Genomic DNA, 24,416 nt, shown 5'->3' with positions numbered 1-24,416 from the left:
TTGTGGATATAAGAAATAGAGTTTTTTAGAAACTGATTTTTGGTTCTGAACACTTTCATTAGGCTATTTTCCTTTGTTAAGGGAAAGTGAGCTTATGGTGTCACCATGCTGTCTTTGTGTGTGTGAATCTGGCTGTTTATCCTTCCCATTTCAACTTTTGAACCAGTTGTCCAGTTTTCTCAAAACCTGGTATAGATGTTGCGCCATTGCAGGCTGTCCCAATGCCACAATTCTTAACCTCTAAAAATCAGTAATAATAACACTGTGGATGCGGAAACTTGTGCAATGGGATTAGAAATCGTGGGTGGTAATAGGCATTTGTTCTTATAGATTGTAAAATAACAATATGGCAGCTAAAGTTCATTTAGCTTTCTGTTTGAGAATGGTAATTACTGAACCATTGGAGCTAGATTCAGATATATACAGATTATGTGTGAAAATGTGTTTGTAATTCAACAGTTGCAGGCATGGTAATGAGGCAAAACTTTGAGTGTATATATGCCATATTTAATGTATATATAACAGGCTGTTATGAATCTAGTAATGAGCCTTTGCCTTTCATGAAATGTGTAATTTCTTTATTATTTGAATGGCTCTTAGCTTATGGAGAAGGTTCCATATAATTAGTTGGTTAATAAGTAAAATGTTTATAATTTATTATGTGTGAGCATGAAGTATGCCCACTGTAAAGGAGATGGGAGGAGGTGGTGGTGCTTGCTGTTTTAAGCTGCACCAGTTGTCGTTCTGTAAATGTGTCACAATCTCCAGCATGAGAAATGTAGTAGCATGTTTGAAGTGTCTGTTGTACCAAACATAACTACTTTACAGTTATTAGCTGAGGAATGTTACCTCTCATGAAAGAAATGTTGACCAAATAAAGGGTGTGGATTACATCAGCTTATCATGCCTTTTTAAGACTCTTAAAAGTGGAATCAGGACATGAATCCATATACACATATGAAAGTGCATATTAGTATATTAGTGCCCCAGAATATTTATAATCCCAGGAATTAGCATGGGTTCAAATACCCATACCTAGTTTTCAAAATTATCCTACACCTTGAAGCTCATAAGAGGAATCAAAATTGTGATAGAGATAATTTGTTCTCTGGAGCATGTTCCTGAAATATTATACACATTGTTGAATTTTTGCTATTAGTAGCAGGTGTATAAAAATATGAGGCTGGCATTCAGTCATGAACTGAAGCAGGTGATATTCAATGAATGAATAAAGGGTATAGTTTTAAACACAGTTATGATTATTTATTAAGTGTAGTGTTAGGGTATAAATTTCAGCTAAGACTATGTGTTTTGAAATGTAACAATAATGTAATCCGAATGTAACAAGCCAGAAATATAGCCACAAGTAAATCCAAAGCTGCTACACAAAATGACCAATGTGCTTTAGTTCGAAATGTAACATTTGAACATGCACATTTCACATCTTCCACCACTTCGGGTAAAAGTGAAGGGCATTCTCTGCGCTTGCATATAATACAAACGAGTTTAGTGTTAGAAGAGTTCAGTGACTCAGACAACTGCCTGAGGCAATGTGAACGACTCTCATTCAGTCATTTGTCTTCATATGACATTACTGCAGTGTAATATCTGATTGTCTTCAGTTTTACCTATTTATTACTTGAGTATGGAACAGTACTTCCTAAGAAAGAAAGTGCAAAAAGGATTTAATTATTTCAGTTTTGTTTGCTAGAATATTCTGTTTTTTCTGTGACATTCAGAAATTAGGCCTTGTAAAGTTCATTCTGAAACACTGATCCCATTAGACATGTGATTGGACTCCTGGATCAGCCTGCCTATATGACACAGAAAAACATGAAAGTTACATGGACATAACATTTATACCATGAGCAAGATATTAACTTGTGGTCTAATATTTTGGCATATCACTTCTTTGTTTAGCAAGTTCAAAATCTTTTTCATATAATTTGAAAATACAGTCTCATATGCACATATGTATGGCAGTAGTGCTGTTAATGTTTTAAGATTGAGTTTAATACCGTTTCCAGTAATGTATCTTGGTAGAAGAGTATATGGGAAAACAGATCAGGGTCAAACAGAAACAAGCTTCCAGAAGTTTAAAAATGCCCAGTAACCAGACATTCACAGGCCAAGTCTTCCTTTGTTGTAAATGGTATAGAACAAAGTGTTTTAATCAGGAAACTTACAAATGTAGACATTTGATGTAGTTCACTGTAGAAGAACTACAGTTAATACTAGAAAATTAACAGTCTTGAGACCCTGGTCATATTCCCCTTTTATCACTCTTCTGATAACTATCAAAGATTAATACTGCAGGATTTCATGGGTAAATTATTTGTTTCCTTCACTGTTACATAATATTAATAGTTTACAAATGAAATATGGTATTGAAGACAGCTTTTGTGGGTTTAGATAAGTTTTATACAAAAATCATCACAGAAATTTTCTTCAGGACAGTAACCCTGACCAAATGTATGGAAATCTTCAAATATTACACTATAACAAAATATAATTAATTATTCGAGTCATTAGTGTATGAAATGTCAGGATTACTCAATATAAAATAATATAATATAAAATAATACTGATTTTGGTAATCAGTGGACATTGTCTGCATTCTGGTATTGAACCAAAATTTCTAGGGTTTTTGGCTGACACAGTCATTTCAGGCATGAATGTCTTCATATCCTTTCTTTCAGAGAGGCATAGCATCAGTAATTTCATATTTATTGTTACAGTTCTGTTGTTTCAGTTACTTCATGTGAAGAAACATTGTTCTAGAGGAGGAACTAGCCATTACAGGTTTTCCTGTTATCAGTCATTGCTGGCTTTGACTGACAGAATGCTAATTCCAAGATGGGGTGGTTGCAGCAAGATATTTTCTCTCTTATCAGGATCTCAAAAATTCTATCCATTTCTTGAACAACAACAAAAACTAGAATCAGCCAAAATCAACTATGAAGGGGCAAGAATACATCTGGTATTTCTAAAAACTTCCCTCCAGTCATTAATAGCTTCACATCCATACTGCTGATTTATGAGGTCCATGTTCTTATTGATTCCAGATATGTGAGTTAACTCTGGCTTAGTACTGTTATCACAGATCCAAAACCTTTTCTTACAGCAGTCATGTTTCGAAGAAATCACAGTAGTTCATATTCTGTGCCCTGCAAGAGTCACAGAAGATATTGTAACATATTTCGCCACTGAGACTCCGTTCAGATTGTTAATTGGTTTATTTAACAACCTACAAGTCTTGGCTACAATTAATTATAACACTGTTACGGGTTTACACAATTTACAAACCCTACGCACTAATCTATTCACTCTGTCTTCAGTAGTCTTCACTTATTCACAGTACAATACGGGCGCTATACCAGTGTCACTGTATTACACACTTCCAATACCTTCTCACACTATCAGTTCTAATCACATTTTCCGGTATTCTTTCTGCTACAACTGAACTTGGCAACTGTTCCAATTCCAACTGCCTCTGGCAGCGGCTACATTTCAACTGACTCCTTAGGCAGTGTAGTTCTCTTATAAATCCTCCGCTGGACAATGGGATAATGCCTCGCTTCCCTGTTGCCTAGTCGCCTTGTTTACAGGTGTTGCTTAGCGACACTGTCGAGAGTTGTTTACTGCTGTGTAGCAACTAGCGTGCTTTGGCTTGGCTCGGCTCACTTTGACTCTACTTGGCATGGCATGAAGATACACCACGGGGAGGGGATGTTTACCGAGCGCTGCATACTGGTGGAAGGAGTGGGCGTATGTGACGTCACTCGAGGAAATGCAGAGTTCACATGACCCCCACTTCCCATTGTGCCATCCATGTCACAATATTAGAACATCCACGGAAGGGTAAAAAATTCCAGTCATTTAATTATACAATATCAAAGCAACACTGTCAGCTCCTTTTCTTGTCACATTTTTCTCATAAGCCTAAATACTGTTTCCACTAGAGAGTATGTGGATATTGAAGGTGTGAAATGACCACTGTAGGCAGTAATTATGTTACTTGTGCTTATGTTAGGAAGCAATACATTTCTTCTAAAATTCATTGCATTAGTCTCACAGAATATGAATTTTGTGCTCATTTCCTAACAAGCCTATTCCTCCTGTAAAACCTATGTGCCTTCCATTTATGTATCATCATAAAGATGAGTCTTCACGTCTGCTTGAAACTTTTCCATTTCTTAGTCACTAGGTAGTGGTATCTTCATTTTATCTGCCTAAATTCTCTGCATAATGAATTTCTGCTCATGAACAGCATGTGGCTGTCTAAGTTATACATAAATTTGTCAAAGAAGTTGTCTGTTTGGCATTTTTAATATGAAACACTTTATTTGGATATTTCTCTGAATACATTTGCTGAAGTTTGCAATGGACACCACTTAGCAGCACTCGGTAGCTCTCATTGACTGGTTGAAGTTGGGTGGAATTGGTAGTGACTTTCTGACAACCATACATCTAGCTGTTTGTGTGGTCTGTGTGTACAAGGTTAGGTATGGTGAACAGGTGCGTTGAATTATGTGGAGTTTTGTGAAAGCAAACAGATTTGTATAATATACACAAGTATATAGCTATTTGCATGGCTACAAAAAGAAACATAAAACAGAAGGTGTTATCAGTTTCTGAGAAACTATAGGTCATTATGGAGGAATAACATTATGGCAAACAAGGAAAACATAGTATTTGTACTAATGTATCATCATCACAAACTTTTAAATCTTATTAAGGAAAGCATACTTCAGCAATGTGTAAATACTCATCCAGGCATAAAAAGGTTAAAAACTTCTAAGTATGAGAAGATGGAATCACTACTTCTAGAGTGATTTAGGAGGAAATTGGCATTATATTGTCATATGTTGGGTGGTACGCATGATAAAATGATGGGTTCTAGTTCAGATAATTGGATTTGTTAGCAGCTTGGTTATACAGTCTTTTGATTACACTCAAATTACAGCGCTATTGCTGATTTACATACACCTCACAATTCACTGTTGCACACACACTAGTCCTCTCTGGGTAACAGTCTCATTCATTCATTCATTCATTCATTCTCACTGAATCACACACTCCCAGTATTACACATAAATGCAGTCTTTAACTTATGCCTAAAATCTTCACACACTTCCCATTGCTGTTACTCAGACACTCTCAAGTACTCTGAAAAAACTCAACCGAACTGCTGGCGTTATTCTTGTTATATAGCCTCCACACTGACCACGCACAGAAGACAACAATTTTGTTGGAACATGTTTACCAGATGATTGCATAGCAGCGGTCATGGAATGACTTCATAAAAAGCCAGTCATGTGATAGCTAGTACTGTTGCAGTGTGACATCATTGCTCCTGTGCGGAAGTCTATTTACTGCACCGTTGCCTAGAAGTGGGTTGCATGATGTCGCTGTTCCACTGTGGCCAGCATGTATCACATCATGAGGTGTTTAATGGTCAGTTGCCTAGCAACTCTGTATCCATCCACTTTACAATATATATGGATTCAAGCTCCAGTGTTGAGACAGGAGGCTGAAGAAATAACGTCAAAATTAAACATTTCACACCTTTGAATAAATGACTTGATCAGTTTAGAAAGCGTGCAAAGCTTAGCAACACAACAGTGAGTGGGGAATCCAAAAGTGTAATGGTGCCTGGAAGGTGGGAATGTTTCCATTACTTCTCAGTGATCCAAAGGATATATTTCATGCAGATGAGTGGGTTGTTCTTCAGGGTACTTCCAGAGAAAAACATATGCTTTCAAAGATGACAGCTGTCATGGGGGCAAGAGGAGTAACAATTACTGTGCTTGTGTGTGCAAATATGGATGGATTTGAAGAGATGCCAATGCTGGTAACTGGAAGTCAGTGAAGCCAAGGTGCTTTGAGCATATGAAGTCCATGCCATGTACCTGCACGCATAGCAATGCATGGATAACCTGCATGACGTTCATGGAGCTTCTAACATGTTTGGAAAGGAAAATGGCCTCCAAAAATCAGAGAATACTGACTACTGGCTAATGTGCACCACCACTTCCTTAGTGCATTCATCTGGAAATTGGAAAATTTTACTTCATATTTGTTTGAAAGACAAGTGAAACAAGCAAAGCTAGTTATGTTCTTCAAGAAAGAACAGTCTGTGTATTAGTATGTTTTTTGCCATTTATTAAGTGTAAAATTATAATGTTTATTTGGGTTATTTTTCTGCAAGAGATATAATTTTATTAATATTCAGAAGCCTAGCCAACCTTTGTAGGATCTTAAAAGGGATCCACTGTATTCAGTTCTTATGTTAAATGCAGTCTGTTCAAATAATGTAAACTGCAATATATCTTTTGCTATTTCTTAGAACCTATGAAGGTGTGGTTGCCCAAAAGGGAATGCAATTTATTTGAAAGCTTACCACATTGGTCATCACAGGTTTTTCACTAAAGATGCTTTCATGTTATGAACATGATGAAGTGAAATTCCAAAGGTAGAAGAGCTTGATAACACAGGTCTTCTGAATCTGATATGTTCCTTATTAAATCTAATTTGTACAAGTAAGAAAAATCTGGTTTTCTAGATCACCATCACTGTACCAGCTTTATTGTGAGTAAACCAGAGGGTTGAGTAATTTGTTCTTTCCCAGTTTCAATAAAGGCTCTGATAGCTTCACTTCGTTCATAAAGATTTATGGTTCGGAAATGCTATACTCTTCTTTACCTATTGTCACCACCAGTTTAAAAGATTATGGTTTGAACTTCTTTGCCACTTCTTTTGCTCATCCACATTGGAGGCTACTCCTTGAAGCTTTGGTTTCTGATATACAGTTTGTCATTTCATCACTGCAAGAGTCAGACTCTAGCCAGTAGTGGTATCAGGTCATAGTGGAGACTGAATGGTAGTTTTACTAAGTCTGTAGTTCTTATCAAGTTATGGAAGTGTTTGTTTTGCATAGAAACTTCATTATTTTCTTGGTAAGGTATTCTAATGTCAGCTTACCCCAAGTAATGTACTATAAATTTCAGGTCTTTGTTTTGTGATGTACCTTATACATGCATTGTAGGAGTATTGGCAGCTCTATTTCACTACACAATCAGCATCCACTGGTGTGCTGAAACACTTTCCAGTCCATTTTCTTGAGAACTTCCACTGTTTTTGGAAAATATATGACTTGGTATTTTTAGCTGAAAAATCACTTCTTTTCATAATAAATGTGGACTCTTTTTACAAAATGGATTCTTGCACTTGTTCCTTTAATAGGCAAGATTAATTGTCTTTAAAGGATTCTGGTGATGGTGTATGCTGTACAGAACTATAAGGTATATTTTGTCCAGTGATTGAGACTAGCTCTTTCTAACGGGCCCAACTGAGTAGATCTGTCTTGCTCCATCCACCTGAGGATGGAGACAGATCCAGTCTCCGAAATGTTGTGGTTTTTTGTCTTATACATACCAGACGATGGATAGCGTCCAAATTATACCTTGTAGTTCTGTACAAGATTAACTGTGTTAGTCATTTTTTGATCCAAAGAGCTCATGAATGACTTTCAGTCTTCAAAGAAAGAAATGTAGAAACTACGTAGACAGACATCCTGGATTGTGTTAAGAATAATGAACAATGTAGGCAGTTGTCGCTGAATTTCTACGCGGAAAACTCTGCCAGCGTAACAAAACATACATGACATGCTATTTATCATTTTGAGTAACAGTTAAAAGCATCTGACGCTAAAACTCAATCATCTGCCACCGCATGTCAGATACATGCAGTGTATACTGGTCAGGTATTACTGTTTCATATCAGGTTAACAGACAAGGAACTAATTGTGTTATATACATATGCTGTTAAGCTAAAGTTGTTCCTGTACCCAACGAATTGAGCACTACGCCATGAAGGCACATAGAGGAGTGGATGTATAGATCCATATTTTCTTGACCTCGGCACTCTCTGGAGGTGAGTAGTCAGCTTCACACCCCTGCTCCTTTAGCCCCAGGGAAAGAGCCCCTGGTACCGATTGGATAGGAGGTTGGATGGACCCCAGAGCTGGTCTGGATGATTTGGAGAAAGGAAAATTCTTGACCCTACCGGGACTCGAACTCTGACCTCTCAGTTGTCCAGCCTGTAGCCAGTCATTATACCAGCTGTGCTACCCTGGCCCCTTATAAGTATGCTGTTAGCAACAGGAAATACTGAATGTTAAAGAAAACAAAAAGTCAGTTCAGAAATTTATTCTATGTTCCTAACAGAACATTCTAGTGCTCTCTTCTGCCACTGTTTCTGTGTTTATTGTGTGGGAACTGATCTGCAGAGGATGAGTGGTTGATTCTTGGTTTTCTTATGCATGCTTTTTCCAACTAGAGCATGAATGAAAAATAACTTATGGCATCAACTTTGAATTAATAGTTTCTTGTGAATGTGTGCCTAGAACTAGTTGTAGGGTAGTACTGTAACACAGAATTTGTTGCCTTTGAGTGAGGTTGAGAGTATATTGTATGTGTTGTATGTATTGATTTGTTCTGTATCTGGAGGTTGTGTCACAAAATATGGATTCATGGAACAAATAGATTGATTGCTTGATTCAGTAATGCTAGAGTCAAATGAGGCAGATGTTACATTATTTATAACTGAAAACAACGATTTATAGGTAAAAGTATCAAGTAAAGCTTGGTATTTTGGAACTGTAGTGGCATTATGTTTGCCACATTCGTTTATATTGCTGCTGAATGTGCACAGTGTGTTTTGCTGGCTGTAGTTACATTTAGGCTTTAAACATTGAAGTTATGGGTGAGTGATAAGGACCTCTATCTGGAAGATTCCAGATTAAAATCTTGGCCCATAGACTGACTATTCTGGCTGAGTTTTTTCATGGCTTTCCTCAGCCCTACAGGCAGATGTCAGCATAGTATCTGAGATTGGGCCATGACTGCTCCCTTCCAAATTCTTCCAAATTCACTAATTATCCTATCATAAATGCTTTATAATCTGAGCAAGAAATAAATGTTCTGATCATACTGGATATTATTAAATCATGTTTTGAATGTGCTTAGTTTGAATCTTGGCTGGGAAATTCTCCATAATTTTGGCTGGAACATTCACTATCCTGCCTGAGGTTTTTTTTTTATAGTTTTCCTTTGTCCATGCAAATACCAGTTAGGCCATGATCACTTCCTTCCAGATCTTTATATTTCATCAGTATCCTACCATTCACCCCCCCCCCTCCTACCAACATTAATTCAAGCTAGAAATAACAATTTCAAGAATAAAGGATTAAGAAACAGGTGCAGAATGCAATATGGAATGACAGTAATTAATTTTATTTAAAAACCGTCATTTTTAGGATGATGTTCATACAGGATAAGCATTTTAATTTTCTTGCTAAAGATTTTCTTTGTGGATGAGTTGGTTCATCACATAGAAATATCATGTGGCATTATTAGCTTCAGATTCATATCAGATGAGAACCAGAGAGGATATTGTGTTGTTGTTTTTTTTTTTTTTAGTATGTATTTAACTTTCTTTTGTATGATTTTTGAGAAACAACATTACACATACATAATTTTCCATGCTAACACTTCCATGGATACATTAAAGAAAGTTTGGCTCAAATCCAGATTTATTTGTCTGACTGCTGTAGCTTCTAAATTTTGTCATTTGCTTAGTGGACAAAAACTGTTACTTAAGAATTGGCATGAAAGGACATTTAGATACAGTATCATTTCCCAGTAAAAATATATAATTGATTTGGTCTTACAGGCCCAAAGTATGTCTCATTTAAGTTGAGAAGTCACCTTTGAAAATATTCGTTATATATTACCATAGAACAGAAAATGTCATTACTTTTTTTATAAACTGTCTTGAATCTGTGAGATTTGAGGTTCGCATAGTGGTGCTTGTGAAGAATACTAGCTTCTGGGATGTTATGCCATATAGTCCAGTTGAAGTGTATTTATCTTTTAGAGGAACATATTTCCTCCATCTTCAAGATCAAAGCGTAAGCCAAACAAATAGCAACTCTTCAACCCACTTTGTTTCTTCTTCCTTGTTTGGCTTATTCTTCATTCCTGAAGACTGGAACACTGCATTCTTCCAAAACATCAGTAAACACAGCATAACATCTCAGAACATATTGAGTCCATTTGATTTGGTTTTATCTTTTTTATTCATTATAATCTGAGGCAGTATAATCACCAACAGACAATAAGCAGTGTTCTGTTCAGTAAGTCAGTTTCCTGTCTAAATGTCTTCAAATTGTCTGTTTGATAATACAGTTACTTTATCAAATGTTTTCTTCATAATACTCCATGGAATACTGTTGTGTAGGCCTGTTTAAAAGTCTAAAATAACTTATTTTAATTTTTATTCCAAAACAAGTAAATTTTGTTTGAATCCAGTATATTTGTATTGTTTTCTTACAAAATTAGGTGAACTCAGCCTATATCTGAACACCAAGTTAAGAAAGCATGAAGATGAAATTCCAAAATTGATAGTGGTATGATTATTTGATAACCCATCTTTGTAACGTACTCCCAAACCGAATTCTGTAATAATGAAATCAGTATTTTTCTTTGAACCGTAGATTAAATAATAAGCAGAATTTCAACAGAGCACTTTTTTTTTTCATAAAATTAAATTCATGGAATCATTCTGAAATATGGCTAGGATTTGTTTGTTTCTAGAAAGAAAGGAGATGTTACTGTGATGTGTCAAATATCGATGGGAAAGATGATGTTTGTTTTGCTTTCTGACAAAAAATAAAAGACATTGTTGAATTTTATGTGTGAAAGCCACCAGGATGTCTGCACCTTGACTGTAATTCTCTATTTGAAATATGTTATGTTTGAAGCAGATTTTTTATTGTGTTTTATGGAGAAAGGTAAACTGTATGATGTACTGTTGACAGATATGAAAGCTCTGGATTTGCATATTTACTTTGACAACTGTGCAGTACATAATGGGGTTACACTATTCTGTGTTTCTGTCTATACCATCCTTTTGCATCTTGACCAGTGATCTGGAGCCTTGAAATATTTAAGCTTTCCAGTGTGTTGATTTAGTTGCGAAACCCATTTGATACATATTGAATGTGGTATCAGTCACATCTGTTTTCCTCCTAATTTATTTTCCCATTTTCCTCATGAATATCCATAACCTTGGCAGAATTTAAATATCAGAACAAATAGTAGTTCATGATAGAGGCCCTTTTTTATTGTTTTGATATAAATAGGAATTCATCTATCTCAAAATTACAACATGTACCAGTTTCTTACATGAGGTCATTGAATTTTTTTCAATTGACCTAATCCTTCCAGCCACACTATGGCCCTAGGGTCAACTCAGGCTCTAAAATAATGAGTACCAGGAATTAATTAAATAATTTTCATGGGGAGTAAAGTGCGGCTGGCGCATAAGGCTGACAACCTTACCGCCATTGTTGAGCCGATTGTTTAGATAATGTGGGACCCTCAACGTCTCACAACTCTATGGGCCTTCACAGCCTATTACAGGGATAGCTTTACTTTTTACTTTACCAGTTTCTTACAATTTCAGCTATTCATTTCCAATTTTTGTGTCTTTTCTGTCAGATAGTAAAATTTTGGGACCAGTGTAACTTTATATTTGATATATTTTGTAGTTCCACAGTTATGATTTAAACAAACATGATACAAACTGTCCTTGCTGCGTTTTTAGATCTGAAAATTGAAGCAGACTGATTTCAGCTGTTAGCATTATCTAACAAATATGAATCTCTTACCAGCATTCAGAATGTCATGACATGTCATCAAATATTTTAGTTATATTTACAGTGAATAAGCATGTGTTTTCATTTGAGTAATGTAGTAAGTACTGTTCCTCCAAATGACTATAATTTTGCTTATGATTTGAAACAACTGTTAAATAAATTGCGAACATACCTATAAGAATCACTAGATTTCAGGAGTTGCTGTTGCCCATGTAAATATAATCTGACTTTTTACATGCTGAGTTAGTTTAGTATTTACTTTATCACTTTTCATTACATTACTAAATTAATATTCTAGCCACTATACAGCATAATACTTACTATAGTAATCAGTAATTTATTTTAATAATATGATACAATGCTATTATGCTGATGCACTAGTGATTAGCATACTATTTAAGTGACTGAAATACTCTGCTTTCATTTTTTGACTTTTTCAAAGTAAAATTAATTACAGTAATATTATATGATAACCATTCATCTTAAAATGGACATGCATTCATATCATGATATGTTTGGATATGTTAAGAGTACTTTAATTAATGTATAACAAAATCTCAACAGTTCCTATTTAGTTTTATAATCTTTAGTGGAAGAAGACCAGTAATACAGTTGTTTTGTGTTGATATTTTCTGCAGTTAATTTTGCCAAATCAAGTATGTAGTTCAGAGTAAATTGTAATGTCATACTGAAAAATGGTATGAAAGCACAAAGCAAAATTCTTGGAAATGAGTAAGAACATTGGTATCCAGGATTAAGAATAATAATTTATAAGACAAGAAACTAGTTCTAGATATGGGAATTTATGTAATTTTTCATATCTGTGGTACCATTCCAGCAGTTGAAGTTGGATTGTGTTTTGCATAAGAATCTGTGATATAGCTTAGAGGGAAATCAAGTATTTTTAGTATTTTTATGCGAATTAATGTTTCGTGACCAGAATGTTTTTTGTATGTTCTTTTTTGATTGAGTAAAAAAATTAATTCTAGGAAACATGGTTTAAATTGTTTGTATTGTAGATGACAAACATAGCACTGAAGTATTTCTATTATATCTGTTTTAAACTACCATGATGTATTATTTTCTTCTCCTGCCCTTGTCCGTTTCCTTGGTTTATAATGTAACTAATGACATTCCTCCAGTTTGTGAGGAGTCTGTCAGCAAAACACACATATATTTTAATAATTAATTATATATTTGTTTAGCTATATGTTTCAACCATAGAGACGTTCTTCAGAGATTTTAGTATAGTACATTTATTATCTGCTTTCTGCTGACTCTGTACATTGGCCAGTATTTATATGCTTATTCTTCTCAAATTGTTTTGCCTATTTTAGATGTCATGTGGTAAAATGGGATACAAGGCAGCTGTAAAATGTATAAAAGCAATGTAACTGCTGTAAATGTATAAACAAAATAGGTATAAAAGGTAAGTTTTGTGTATGTAAAGGTGATATGAATAGTAAAATGTAAAGGTTACTGTGGGTAAAATCACTGAATATTGCACGTTTTATTATGGCATAAATAGGTAGTAATGGACTACATGTCATGGATGTGTAGTCATTCTTTGCACATGATGAGGGGCTGGTTGCTGTGTTATAATCTGAGTGGCAGATTTTTTTTGTGCCTCATTGAATGAATTTGATGTTTGCCTTGTTCTCTAGGAGTATGGTAAATTTTCCTAGGCCATAGAGGTGCAGGTTGTAATTATGATCTGTTTGTTACATATATAGTAATTTTACAGGTTTCTTTGTGTGTACCTGATGAGAAGATTTTTGTATCTGGTATGCTATGAATGTTGTCTTTCTGTAGGTTTGTATGGAACTGATGGTGTGGCTGTTGTAGCATTATGCATAACATAAAAGAATCCACAGCTGAAACCATGACTAATACAGCAATAAACCCCTCATCATATGGAAAATCCAAGTTGATGGCTTGATGCCATGGCGGTGTGAGGATTGTCGTACACTCCAAACCTGGGTATTATGAAAGTACACAGTACTGGCCCTCGAGAATCCCACATCATCAGCAAACGGGATGTTAGCTATAGACTGTGTTTACAATGCATTTTGCAAGAATCCATTAGCAAATCTCCACTCTTGCACTGTTGTTGGGAGGAGTGAGACCTTGCAGTCACTGGATGTGGTATTAGTAAAGTGACTGTTCATGGAGAATTCTCCAGGCAAGGGTAACAGTGATACCTTCGGCAGCTGCATATATTCGCACACTGGTTCTGGGATCTTCTCCTTTTCTCAATATGCACACTTCTATATTGAGGAGTTCCAGCTGGTTGAGTCTTTCTGTGATCTGACACCTGTGGAGCAAAATACCAAGATTGACTCGGTCGCTGGTGAAGTTTGGTGAATAATTTGTGGGGTGGGATTCTGCATTGTGGATAATGTTCTGCATAGAGGCAACATGCTTACCGATAATTTCCATTGGCATGGTCACACATGAAATGCATGTCTCCAATTTCCCAAGCAGAGTAATGGTTTCAAATCAAATGAGTATCACAACATTGTCACTGCATTTTCCTCAGTAGCACATAGTAGTGCATATACAGAGTCTAATGAGACAGAACACATGCAAGGGAAAGGTGGAGATATATGATGCACACTGACCTCTTAATATGTACTGCAGTGTTATTCTAATATCCATTCAAATGCAAAACTTGTCCATATCTCAGCAGGCATCGATTTCTGGACATACGTTGACTGTGACTTTTTGTTCATTTAAACCGGTAGTGTACCCCATTAAAGCCGGTAACCATTTTTTCAACACCCTGTATACCAAATACTTACCTTTTATATTTATTTCATTTATATATTTAAAGCAATTGCATTTCTTTTACACATTTTATCCCTACCTTGTATCCCATTTTACCACATGATCATATCTGATCTAGGCAAAACAATTTGAGAAGAATCACAATGTAAAAATTGGCCAATAATAAATGTACATTAATGCCCAAAGATGGCACCTATGACCAAAACATGTAGCTAAGTAAATATATAATTAATTATTACCATATGTGTATCATGTTGACAAAACTCACAAATATATATTACAATGCAGCATGATGCTCCACTACAGATACTGCTCCAGGTTTGGTAGGAGTGTTGTAGGATTCCCATGGAATTATTTCTGTGATTCAGTATAATTTTCTTGAACTTTTATATTTAATACACTCCTCATAGGTGTGAGCATAGCCCAGTCAGTAAACTCCCTGGTTACAGGAGGATTACTGGGGTTTGGTTCTTTATAGTTTCACTTTCCCTGGCTGTTCATTAGTTCGTGGAATATAATTCGAGGGATTAGTAAATGAAAAATAACCTTTACTGCACAAAATAACTTAATTGTTACAGCATAAATAAATAACATAATACTGAAATACTACTCTTAGAGTACATATTGACTACCAAATATTATCCATATCGTGGCTTCTGGGTTATGATGGATCTGAAATGTAAACTTATGTTTGATAGTACAGTTATTCGGACTGGTTGATTCATCAGTAAGAATATACTAATGAATAGTTATAATATAAATTACCCCTGTGACAGTAGCACACCATTAAAACGTATACAGGCCATGAAGGTAAAACTCTCTGCATTCTGTACCATGGTGCTAGATGGAGAAGTGTGGTCAGTTTCATTCTCTGGACACTTTACTATCCTGGAACTCTTTTTCCCTTGGAGTAAATTGAATAAGAAGGTGAATGTGATGAAGATGGATATATTGAAGACCCTGTCAGGATAGGAAGTTCTGTTCTTCCTGTAACCAGTCATTTTGCTGATTTACAACTGTAGAACAATAAAGAAAGAAAAACAGGACATTTCTGTGCTCAAGTAATTTAATTTGGAGTTTGCATGTTCCCATCTTGATTTCAACATCTGGTCACCTTGGTGTGTGATGTATAAATATATATTAAAGTATTTTGAAATAAATGCAGAGTACTAAAACAGAGATATTATGAGGGAGGTATAGTTTTGCATTTGAAGTTCATTATTCCTTCATTTTGCATGAGGTTTAAAGCAGAAGTCAAATTATTTCTTCACCAGACAAGACTTTGGCAGTATGTGCTCATACTTCTGAAGTTTGTATTCTATAGTGGGACATAATGGTTAATGATTTTTATTCTCTGGAGTAGATAGCTCACTCAGAAACTGTAGCACATCTGCTGTCAGCTTATTTGGCATTTGAAGAAATCAAAGATAAACATGTCCCACAGTCTCTAAGGAGATATTCATGACTTCATGAATGGAAATTATATGTTACTATGCAGTTATACTAACAGAAGATGATTTATTTAAATAAAAAGCAACATGGAAAGGATTAAGAATTTTTCCATGGTTTAGTTTTGAAATAGACTGCTAAGTGTATTTTCATGAATCCAGGCAATGAGGAATTTGTTACAATGCAAATATTTTTGTGAGAAATTCACAGCTGACTGAATTTGAGTGATGTAAATTATCATGATGTGAAATTTATTACATCAGCAACTAACAATATGTTTTGTTAATTGTTACACTGCAACAAAATATAAATAAGTTCTCAGTGGAAACCTACTTCATGTTGCAGATCTTTGAATATACCGATAGTCATTCAACTGGTCAAGAAATTCCATGCTTGTATTGAACCAAAAGGTTCATCAGTATGTTAACAAAAGAATATCATTGGGCCCAGTCTAGAACTACCTGATTTGAGTTTACATCTTCACACATTATTTTTGTAAGAATCACTTTAATATTATCTTCTCATCCAGGTTAAGGTCTTTCAACTGGTCTCTTCCTTTGAGATTTCCTGAAAAAAAAAAAAAAGTCGTATGCCACTTTAATTTCTCCATGTTTGCAGTATGTCCCATGCCTCAATCCTTCTTGATTTAATCACCGTAACAGTGTTAAGTAAAGTGTGCACTGTGAACCTCATTTTTGGAGTTTCTCCATCCTCTTACTTATTAAATATTGTTGAAGAAATAGTTTCTGTCTTTTGAGATTAACAACTGTGGAAAGATATTCTCTAGTTTGGAGTTCGCATTTACTAATTTACTGTTTTACAGATCCATATTTTCTTGACCTTGGCACTAGTTGGAGGTGTCCCTTATATGCCTTCATGGCGTAGTGCTTAATTAGTTAAGCACGGGGACAACTTTACCTTTTTACCTTTGCTAATTTACTGTTGGCCAGAATTATTCAAGAGTTGAGAAAATTGACTGCTTAGAAATGTAATTTAGTTTGTAGTGATAAATATACACCAGATATAATATGTTTAAAATGAAAGTGTTAGATGTTAATGGAGGTCTATGTTTTGTGTTATATACCAGTGCTTTATACAGAAAGCCATTTCTGAGAAACTTAAATGTAGTTTTTAAGTAGGGATTGGTAGTAGAGTAGTACAGATCAACATATTTGCCTGAAAAATATAATATACACTCCACCCCCCAAGTGTCCAATCCACTGAATCATTTTAGACATGGAACATGTGTACTGATAGATATACAGATATGAACCTTCCCATTAGATGTTCAGTTTATGTACCGCATCCAAAGAATGCATAATAATTAGAACAAAAAAAAAGTAATGCACAATGGAATACAGGGAAAGGGATGTTTACACTAAATTCTGTAGTTTGCTGTGGAACATACAACATCCAGTAAAACCAAACTGATGTAGTGATAATTCTCTAGGCTTATGTTCAAGAGATACTTGGTTCAAATTTCAGCTGGGGTACCAGCTATTGTGAGCGATGTTTTACATGGTTTTTCTCAGTCCCTCCAGGCAAATGTCAAGGCAGTATCTTTATTAGGCCACAATTGCTTCTTTCAAAATCTTCCCCAATTCATTAATCACCTTACCGTTTGACATATATAGTCCAGATAATGACAGCTGTTATTAAAATAAAACATAATTAACAACCAAAATCAGTACCTTTAAAATTTCACCATCTGCTTTATGACAGCAATTTTATGTGCTGTGACTACATGTGATGCTTTGAGATTGTAGATTACAGTTTAAAAAATATTGACTTGGATCTATTAAATAAGGTTGGATCCTTCTTCCCCAAAGCAGAATTATCAAGTAATTTATGTTTATTTACTGTCATAGGCAAGATGTCTCCAAACACTGGTCTTGTTCAATATCTATAGCATTATATAACAGTATTCTCTGAGATAGGCTCTCCATCCTGAAATAAAGAATAAGGAAGGAGAAGAAAAAAATAACTTCGCCTGTTAACTGTTGCTTAATAAATTGGCTCATGATTCTTGTGTTGAAACTTCCATGACTAAAGAGACTGGCTTATTCAGAGGAAAGAACAGGCTTTTATATTATATATACCTGTGAGTATGTGAAGATAAACTGATGCAGTATTTTGGGTTTTTCTGTGCAACAGCATTTACCCCCCAAGTAGCATGGGATTTTAGCTTGCAGTTTTTGACAGGGCTTGGCAGTCAAAGGTTTAAAGAAAGGTGGCCCAAGACTTACTTATGTCATTATTTAATGTAACTGTTCCATACCTTTAGAACTACATCTATAGAATGGTTCTTTATGTTTAAGTGTGAGATGGCTGGCTATCCCAATCTGAATATGCATGCTTCCTTCATTTTTCACATAAATTCACAGGGGAATCACCTGAATAATAGTGGGTAATCTTAGGGAATTTTGGTTTTAACTAGATTTTCATGCCAGTGAAGATTTGTACTGATGTATTTGTCTGGTTATCTTCTAAAACATATGATTGTTTCATGTTTATGACATATTGTGCTGTACAATTAAGACTCTTATCCTGTGACTTTATGACAGCAAAAAATTCTTAAACATGCTATACCATTGAGATCAATTAATATTTTCTGTATATTTAAATCCAATATTTCTAGCCCCCCCCCCCATTTTTTTTTCATAAAAGATCAACTTTCCAATTTATGATCGGAACTGTAAACATGATCTTTAACCTTTCATATTTGGGAAAGAAGGATCTCATTTATGAAAGGATTTGCAGGATTTTATTGTGCTTAAAAGCAAGGACAGTGTGTATTTGAACCATATTCAGCTTAATGATCTGACGGCGACTTCTTATGACACTGAAGTTTCGTTGCATTGGATGATGTTCTAGCATAACTGTCAATGCTGAATGAAGACTGTTGTCAAGCAAATCTAATTTTTCTTTATACTGGTCCAGTGTAGTTTTTACTTAATATCATGCTCGAATCAAACCAAGTTTCTCAGAAGCAGCTAATTGTAAATAAGTGCAGTAAAATACAGATTTTGTTACAGTTTCTAATTTATTTGTAATGTTTTTTTTCTTCAGTACATGTTTAATGAAATGCAAGAAAAAATTATATTTTGCAGTGTATTTTACTGTTCATTGGCTTTGTCAGTAGAATTCATTACTGTGCACTTTGTAACCAATAATATTGATTATCTTACTCATCAGATATTTTTTATTGGCAGTGAAGGTAGATCAATATCAGTAAGGTATGCAGAATCACCGAGAATGCAGTTGAAAAACACGTACTGACTGGAGTACATTCTTCTTAATTTTATAATTGAATTAATTTCATTTATTACCTAATGCCTTAGGCAAAGTGTGTATTTCTCATTAATACTATCAGATTTTACAATGTTCCCTTCTGTAAGTCATAACGAACTTCATATGAAAAGGTGTACGAAGTCACTGTGTCTTCTCCAAGATTATGTGGAAAGGTATTAAATAATTGAATGGACACTTTGTAGATAATTTATTTAGAGAATATGACCTGAATTATGAGTGTAGTTTATCTCTGTATTGCCATCTCTTGAGAGCAAGAATTGTTTTTTCTTTCTTAAACCAACTCAGAGTTGAAGACTTATATTGAACATTCGCCTGAAGTTGATTTGTGATTAATAATGCCACTTCTTTGAGACTTAAAATGTGTCTGAAGAAGTTTACAGTAAATGATTGTTATATAGTAGTGTGAATAATTATCGTATGTCTCATGGATGTTGTATGGTGATGTGTGTGTATGTGTGAATATGCATGTGTGGCCAGTTTGTGGTGGTACGGGTAAATAAGACAAGGGCATTTGGATTTATGCTGCATATAAGAGAACATTTTTTTTCTGTAATCTTTGAAAAGTTCTCTAGTGAAAGAAATTTGTAATTATTTTATCACAGATTAAAATATTTGGGTGGAAATTTGTAAGGAGAATTTTTATAAAGTACAAGGAAAATACAGAATGAAGCAAATATGTAATAAATATATTAATTCAGAATTGAAATACTGACAAGTAGTAGTGAAAGTTAAGTTCACGTTTTTTTTACCAGTCAGATTAAATGTTTCTGTACACTGCTCTTTACATTCTACATGTTTTGCTAAAGGCTATAATCACACTTATTTTACAAATGAAACAGAAGTAAATCTGTATCATAAACTTCACACAGATTTCAGTTCCATGTTATTTGCTGGAATAATTCATACAATATATAATGTGTCACCACATCTAGTCCAGTAGTACTGGATTGGGTTATTTGTGGGATGGCTGACAACTTGATTCTGCCTAGTGTTCTCCATTTGGTTAGTTTTTGGCCAGCGAGGACTAGGCATCAGTAAGTCTACAAATAGGCAAATCAACCAGTTTTCAACTTACTACATTAGGCCTTGATGTTGGAGACAGAGACCATTTCCAAGACACTGGAGCTTTATTCCATATTGATTTGACCAGTCACCTGAAAATACCTCATTGAAACTCTAATCAGCACTCCATATGTTGTAAAATGCTTTTTTTTTTCTGAACCAGCTGTCGTGAATTGGTTTGGTTTGTGTGTATTATGACACTTACTGAAGAACAAGTGCAAAAACTATATGCCACATGGGAAATTTTCAGTGGTTGGCATATAAAATAGGAAAAAAAATCATATAGGATATTTCCAGGTTTTAACATATTACTGGAATTCTGGCTGCATTGTATGTATCATTCCAGAAATTGTGTGGAAGAATGACGTGTAAAGGGAACAGATTGTTAATTTCTTCATGTTTCCTAGTCCTTTTTCTATATTAAATTCTAATGATAAATTCAGTTTTCAGAATGATGCCTATGGGGAAATTGTACACAAGGAATTATAATGTTGTAGGACTTGAGGTTCTCACAGCAGTGGTTCTGGAATATAATGTCACGTAGTCCAGTGAAGTCAGCTGGGTTACATGGAATTATATCTGCAAAAAATAGAATTCTTGGGTTATAATGTTGGTTCCTAAATGTACAAAAAGTGTGAGAGGTCAAGACTGATCAAGAGTTTTGGCATTTGTACAGACAAAGGTATAATATATAAGATATTCTGTTTTCATACTGGACACCAACACCAGACAACAGATGGAACTTAATTGGTCCAAGAAATCCCCTGTATGAGCAGATGTTACTTACCATATTTTATCTTTATTTCAATAGTGATTGTGTTGTATGTCAGTCATTTTACTTTTGTTTACTTTGTTACTTTGGTGTTTATAACCAAATGTCCATAAGGCAGATGACCAGAACAGTAATATCCCACATTCAGTAATAAACATTAAAGATAACTACATTAGATAATTAAGGCAAACTAATTGTTATATTAAAAGAGCATAATTTATAACACCAAGTATACTACTGGAAACTCATTTATATGAAACATGAATCCAAGATGGCAGCAGAAATTGCCAGCTCTTGAATGAAGCCTTATTCCTTGAATATCTTGAAACATGATTTTTTGTAATAGTGCCAAGACTGAGTTTGATGTTTGTATTGTTAGAAATGGATTATCATTTTTAGGAAATATGAATAGTTTGTGTGTTGTGACAGTTTTATTGTGTAGTGATGTGTAAGGTTATTTTTTTAAATTGTATAACTCTTCAATTTCACTTATAAGCAATATTCAGATAACTGTGTGTGGTGATACTGTTGGATGCTGTAATCAGATTGACAGATTGGCCTCTGTATCTGTTTCAGGCTTCATTTCCAGATTAAAATGAAATGTAATTGTAATACACGAAGTGCAAATCACATTGATGTGATCAGATTTTACTGTACAAAGCCCTGACAATTTTTGCACTCCACCTGTGCACTGCAACACAGTTATTAACTATTTTAGCATGGTCACATTCAGGAGATACCCTCTTCAAATCCAGTTGGTGGCTGGTTATCCTAACTCCATGGCACAGGGTCCTGCTTGAAAAGTTTATAGTTACTCAGCTAGAAACGAAAATCCTTGCATTTATAGAACCTGGAGGTTCATTACTGTCTTCACAAAAGTCTGCCATTGGACCCTACCTGAGCTAGATGAATCCTTCATATTCCATTTCTCAGAGATGCATCTTATTATTTTCCTTTTGTCTCTTCCTTTGCTTTTTGTTATTCTGAATTGTATTCCTCATGCATGCATGCATGCAAAATCATCCTAGAAATATCAGGTGAAAGAATGAAAATAATGAAACTCCTTGTTATATAATTTTCTCCATCATTCTGTTCCTCTTTCTTAGATCCATATATTCTGCTCAGAATTTGCTCTGATACCCTCAACCTGTGTTCTTCCCTCAATGTGAAAGACAGTTTCACATTTGTACAAAACAAAAGGCAAAATTATGGTTTTGTATATTTTGATATGGTTTCTGCTTGGACACAGAAGATAAAGGATTCTGAACATAATTCTAGGAAATACCTATCAAATTTGTTTCTTATTCTGTTACTGTCATATTTAAGTATCCGAATGTTGTTACAGTTTCAGAGTTTTGAATAAGTATCCTGTCCACCCTGGACCCTTTGAGAAAAATGCATACCTTCTCCTATCTTCCGAGGCTGTTTCCTACAGTGCTCCTCAAAATTTGTTGGTCATATTTCATTATTAATGCATAATCTCATTTGCTGATGTAATATTATAAAATATCAAATAAATAAACAAACTCTCAGAACAGGATTCAGCAGTCTGCACTTTACCCCAAAGGGTTGTGTTGTCCTTACACTATTGTGTGCAAACAATCTGCAATTTTGGCCAAAACTGCTATATACACCCAGTTCCCTCTGATGGTTTCTAATTTATGGCCCTCAAATTACCTGTTTGGATGACTTCAAGTTAATATTAAAAACAGCAAGCAAGTTGGCATAGCACTTATGGTGTATGCTCTTATTTGAGAGGTGCTTAGTTTGGATACGATTATATAAAAAAAAATTAATAATATATCTTAAAGAAATGCAATTACTATTGAAAATCTTATGTTCATGTTCACCAGTTCAGTACAGGTAGGATTATATGGAAAAGGTAAGAGAAGGAATACACATACAACAACAAAAGTGAATAACAATGTAACAAAAATGAAATAGGTAAAGAAATTACATAGTCCTACCCACATTCAATCCTGATACTGATTCTGCTTCTCAGAGTTTCACATTGAGGTGGATAACCTGAACTTTGCAAGTCAATTATACAGTAATTCCTCTTCATTCTTACCTACACATAAACAAGACCAATGTGTGTCAGAAAACAATTTTCCACACAATTCTCGATTGAAATTTAATTACTTGAAGATGATAACAGTAAAGAACCAAGGGCATGTCAGTCACAGGAGAGGAATACAAAGGGTATTTTGGTAGGATAAATTGAATGATCTGTTGGGGATACAAATAGAATATTTAGATGGATGTTGGGTGAAATGGAACCAAGGGAGCAGGGTGTGGACAGGATTCTTTTATTATTATTTTTATTGGAGTGAGAGACAATTTTGGTACTTTGGCTAGTTGTAGCTTGTACCAATCCTAGATGATGGTGATTGTAGAGCAGTTTGTGGAATGAAGATTGGTAGGGGAAATCGAAATACTTGGAGAAAAGCTGTCCAAGTGCCACACTGTGTCCACCACAAATCCCACATGACAAGGCCCGGGAAGCTAGCACAGGAGTCATGTAGTTGAGAATAAGGGGCAATGAGTTCTGTGACAACAGCGCAGTGAGGTCGCGGGTTCCATGAAATGGTAATTTCTTCGGGTACTGAGCAGCTGTTTGCAATGGGCTTGGTCCTGATGTATGCCATCAATGTAGAATTCGGTACCTGTTGGCAATAATGAATTTCATGGACGTAAATGTACAGGTGGGCGGTGATAAGAAGCAGTGGAGATTTCTCTGCGGCCAGGGACCATACAACAGTGCGTATAAGTTCAAATTAAAATTTCCGTTAGTATAATGAAGCCTGGTAGCACATGTTTGCCGCGAGAAAATTCAGAGTTTCGGTCGAAGGCAAAACGTTTGCGCCAAGAGAAAAGAGTGCCACGCATTGTAGAGCATTGTATAAATGAACCTCCCCTCACTCCTTAAAAATACTAGTGTATATCTAGGTGTTTGCTGCTGGCACCTATGTGTATGCGACTGAGAGCAAAGAAATGTACTACTCTGTCCAAAAAGTATCCGACCTTGGGCCGGGAAAAAAAGTTCTGTATCTTGGTGGTTACAAGACCTAATCCCCTTCATAGTAGGCCCCTTGAGACTCCACACACTTAGCCCAGCGGTCCTTCCATCGCTGGAAGCAATTCTGGAAGGCTTCTTTTGGAATGGCGTGCAGCTGCACCATCGCGTTCTGTATGATGTCCTCGCGGCTGTCAAAACGGCAGCCTTTTAGCGGTGTCTTCAATCTCGGGAACAGCCAGAAATCACAAGGAGCCATGTCAGGAGAGTAGGGAGCCTGGCGAACCTGCGGAATG

General features: G+C 35.3%; 1 long non-coding RNA gene across 1 annotated transcript; it reads right to left on the bottom strand.

Moving 5' to 3' along the window:
• Positions 1 to 11,435: 11,435 nt before the first annotated feature.
• Positions 11,436 to 23,061, bottom strand: LOC117282351. The gene is made up of 3 exons (XR_004513074.1): positions 20,346 to 23,061; positions 15,275 to 16,525; positions 11,436 to 14,036 (listed from the first exon to the last, which is right to left on the bottom strand). It is a non-coding gene; the product is annotated as an uncharacterized LOC117282351 (long non-coding RNA).
• Positions 23,062 to 24,416: the final 1,355 nt, after the last annotated feature.

This window comes from Cryptotermes secundus, unplaced genomic scaffold, assembly GCF_002891405.2.
Source record: "Cryptotermes secundus unplaced genomic scaffold, Csec_1.0 scaffold766, whole genome shotgun sequence".
In the NCBI taxonomy this organism is placed as follows: domain Eukaryota; kingdom Metazoa; phylum Arthropoda; class Insecta; order Blattodea; family Kalotermitidae; genus Cryptotermes; species Cryptotermes secundus.
The sequence above is the reverse complement of the archived record's forward strand: the minus strand, read 5'-3'. Positions and strand labels throughout refer to the sequence as shown.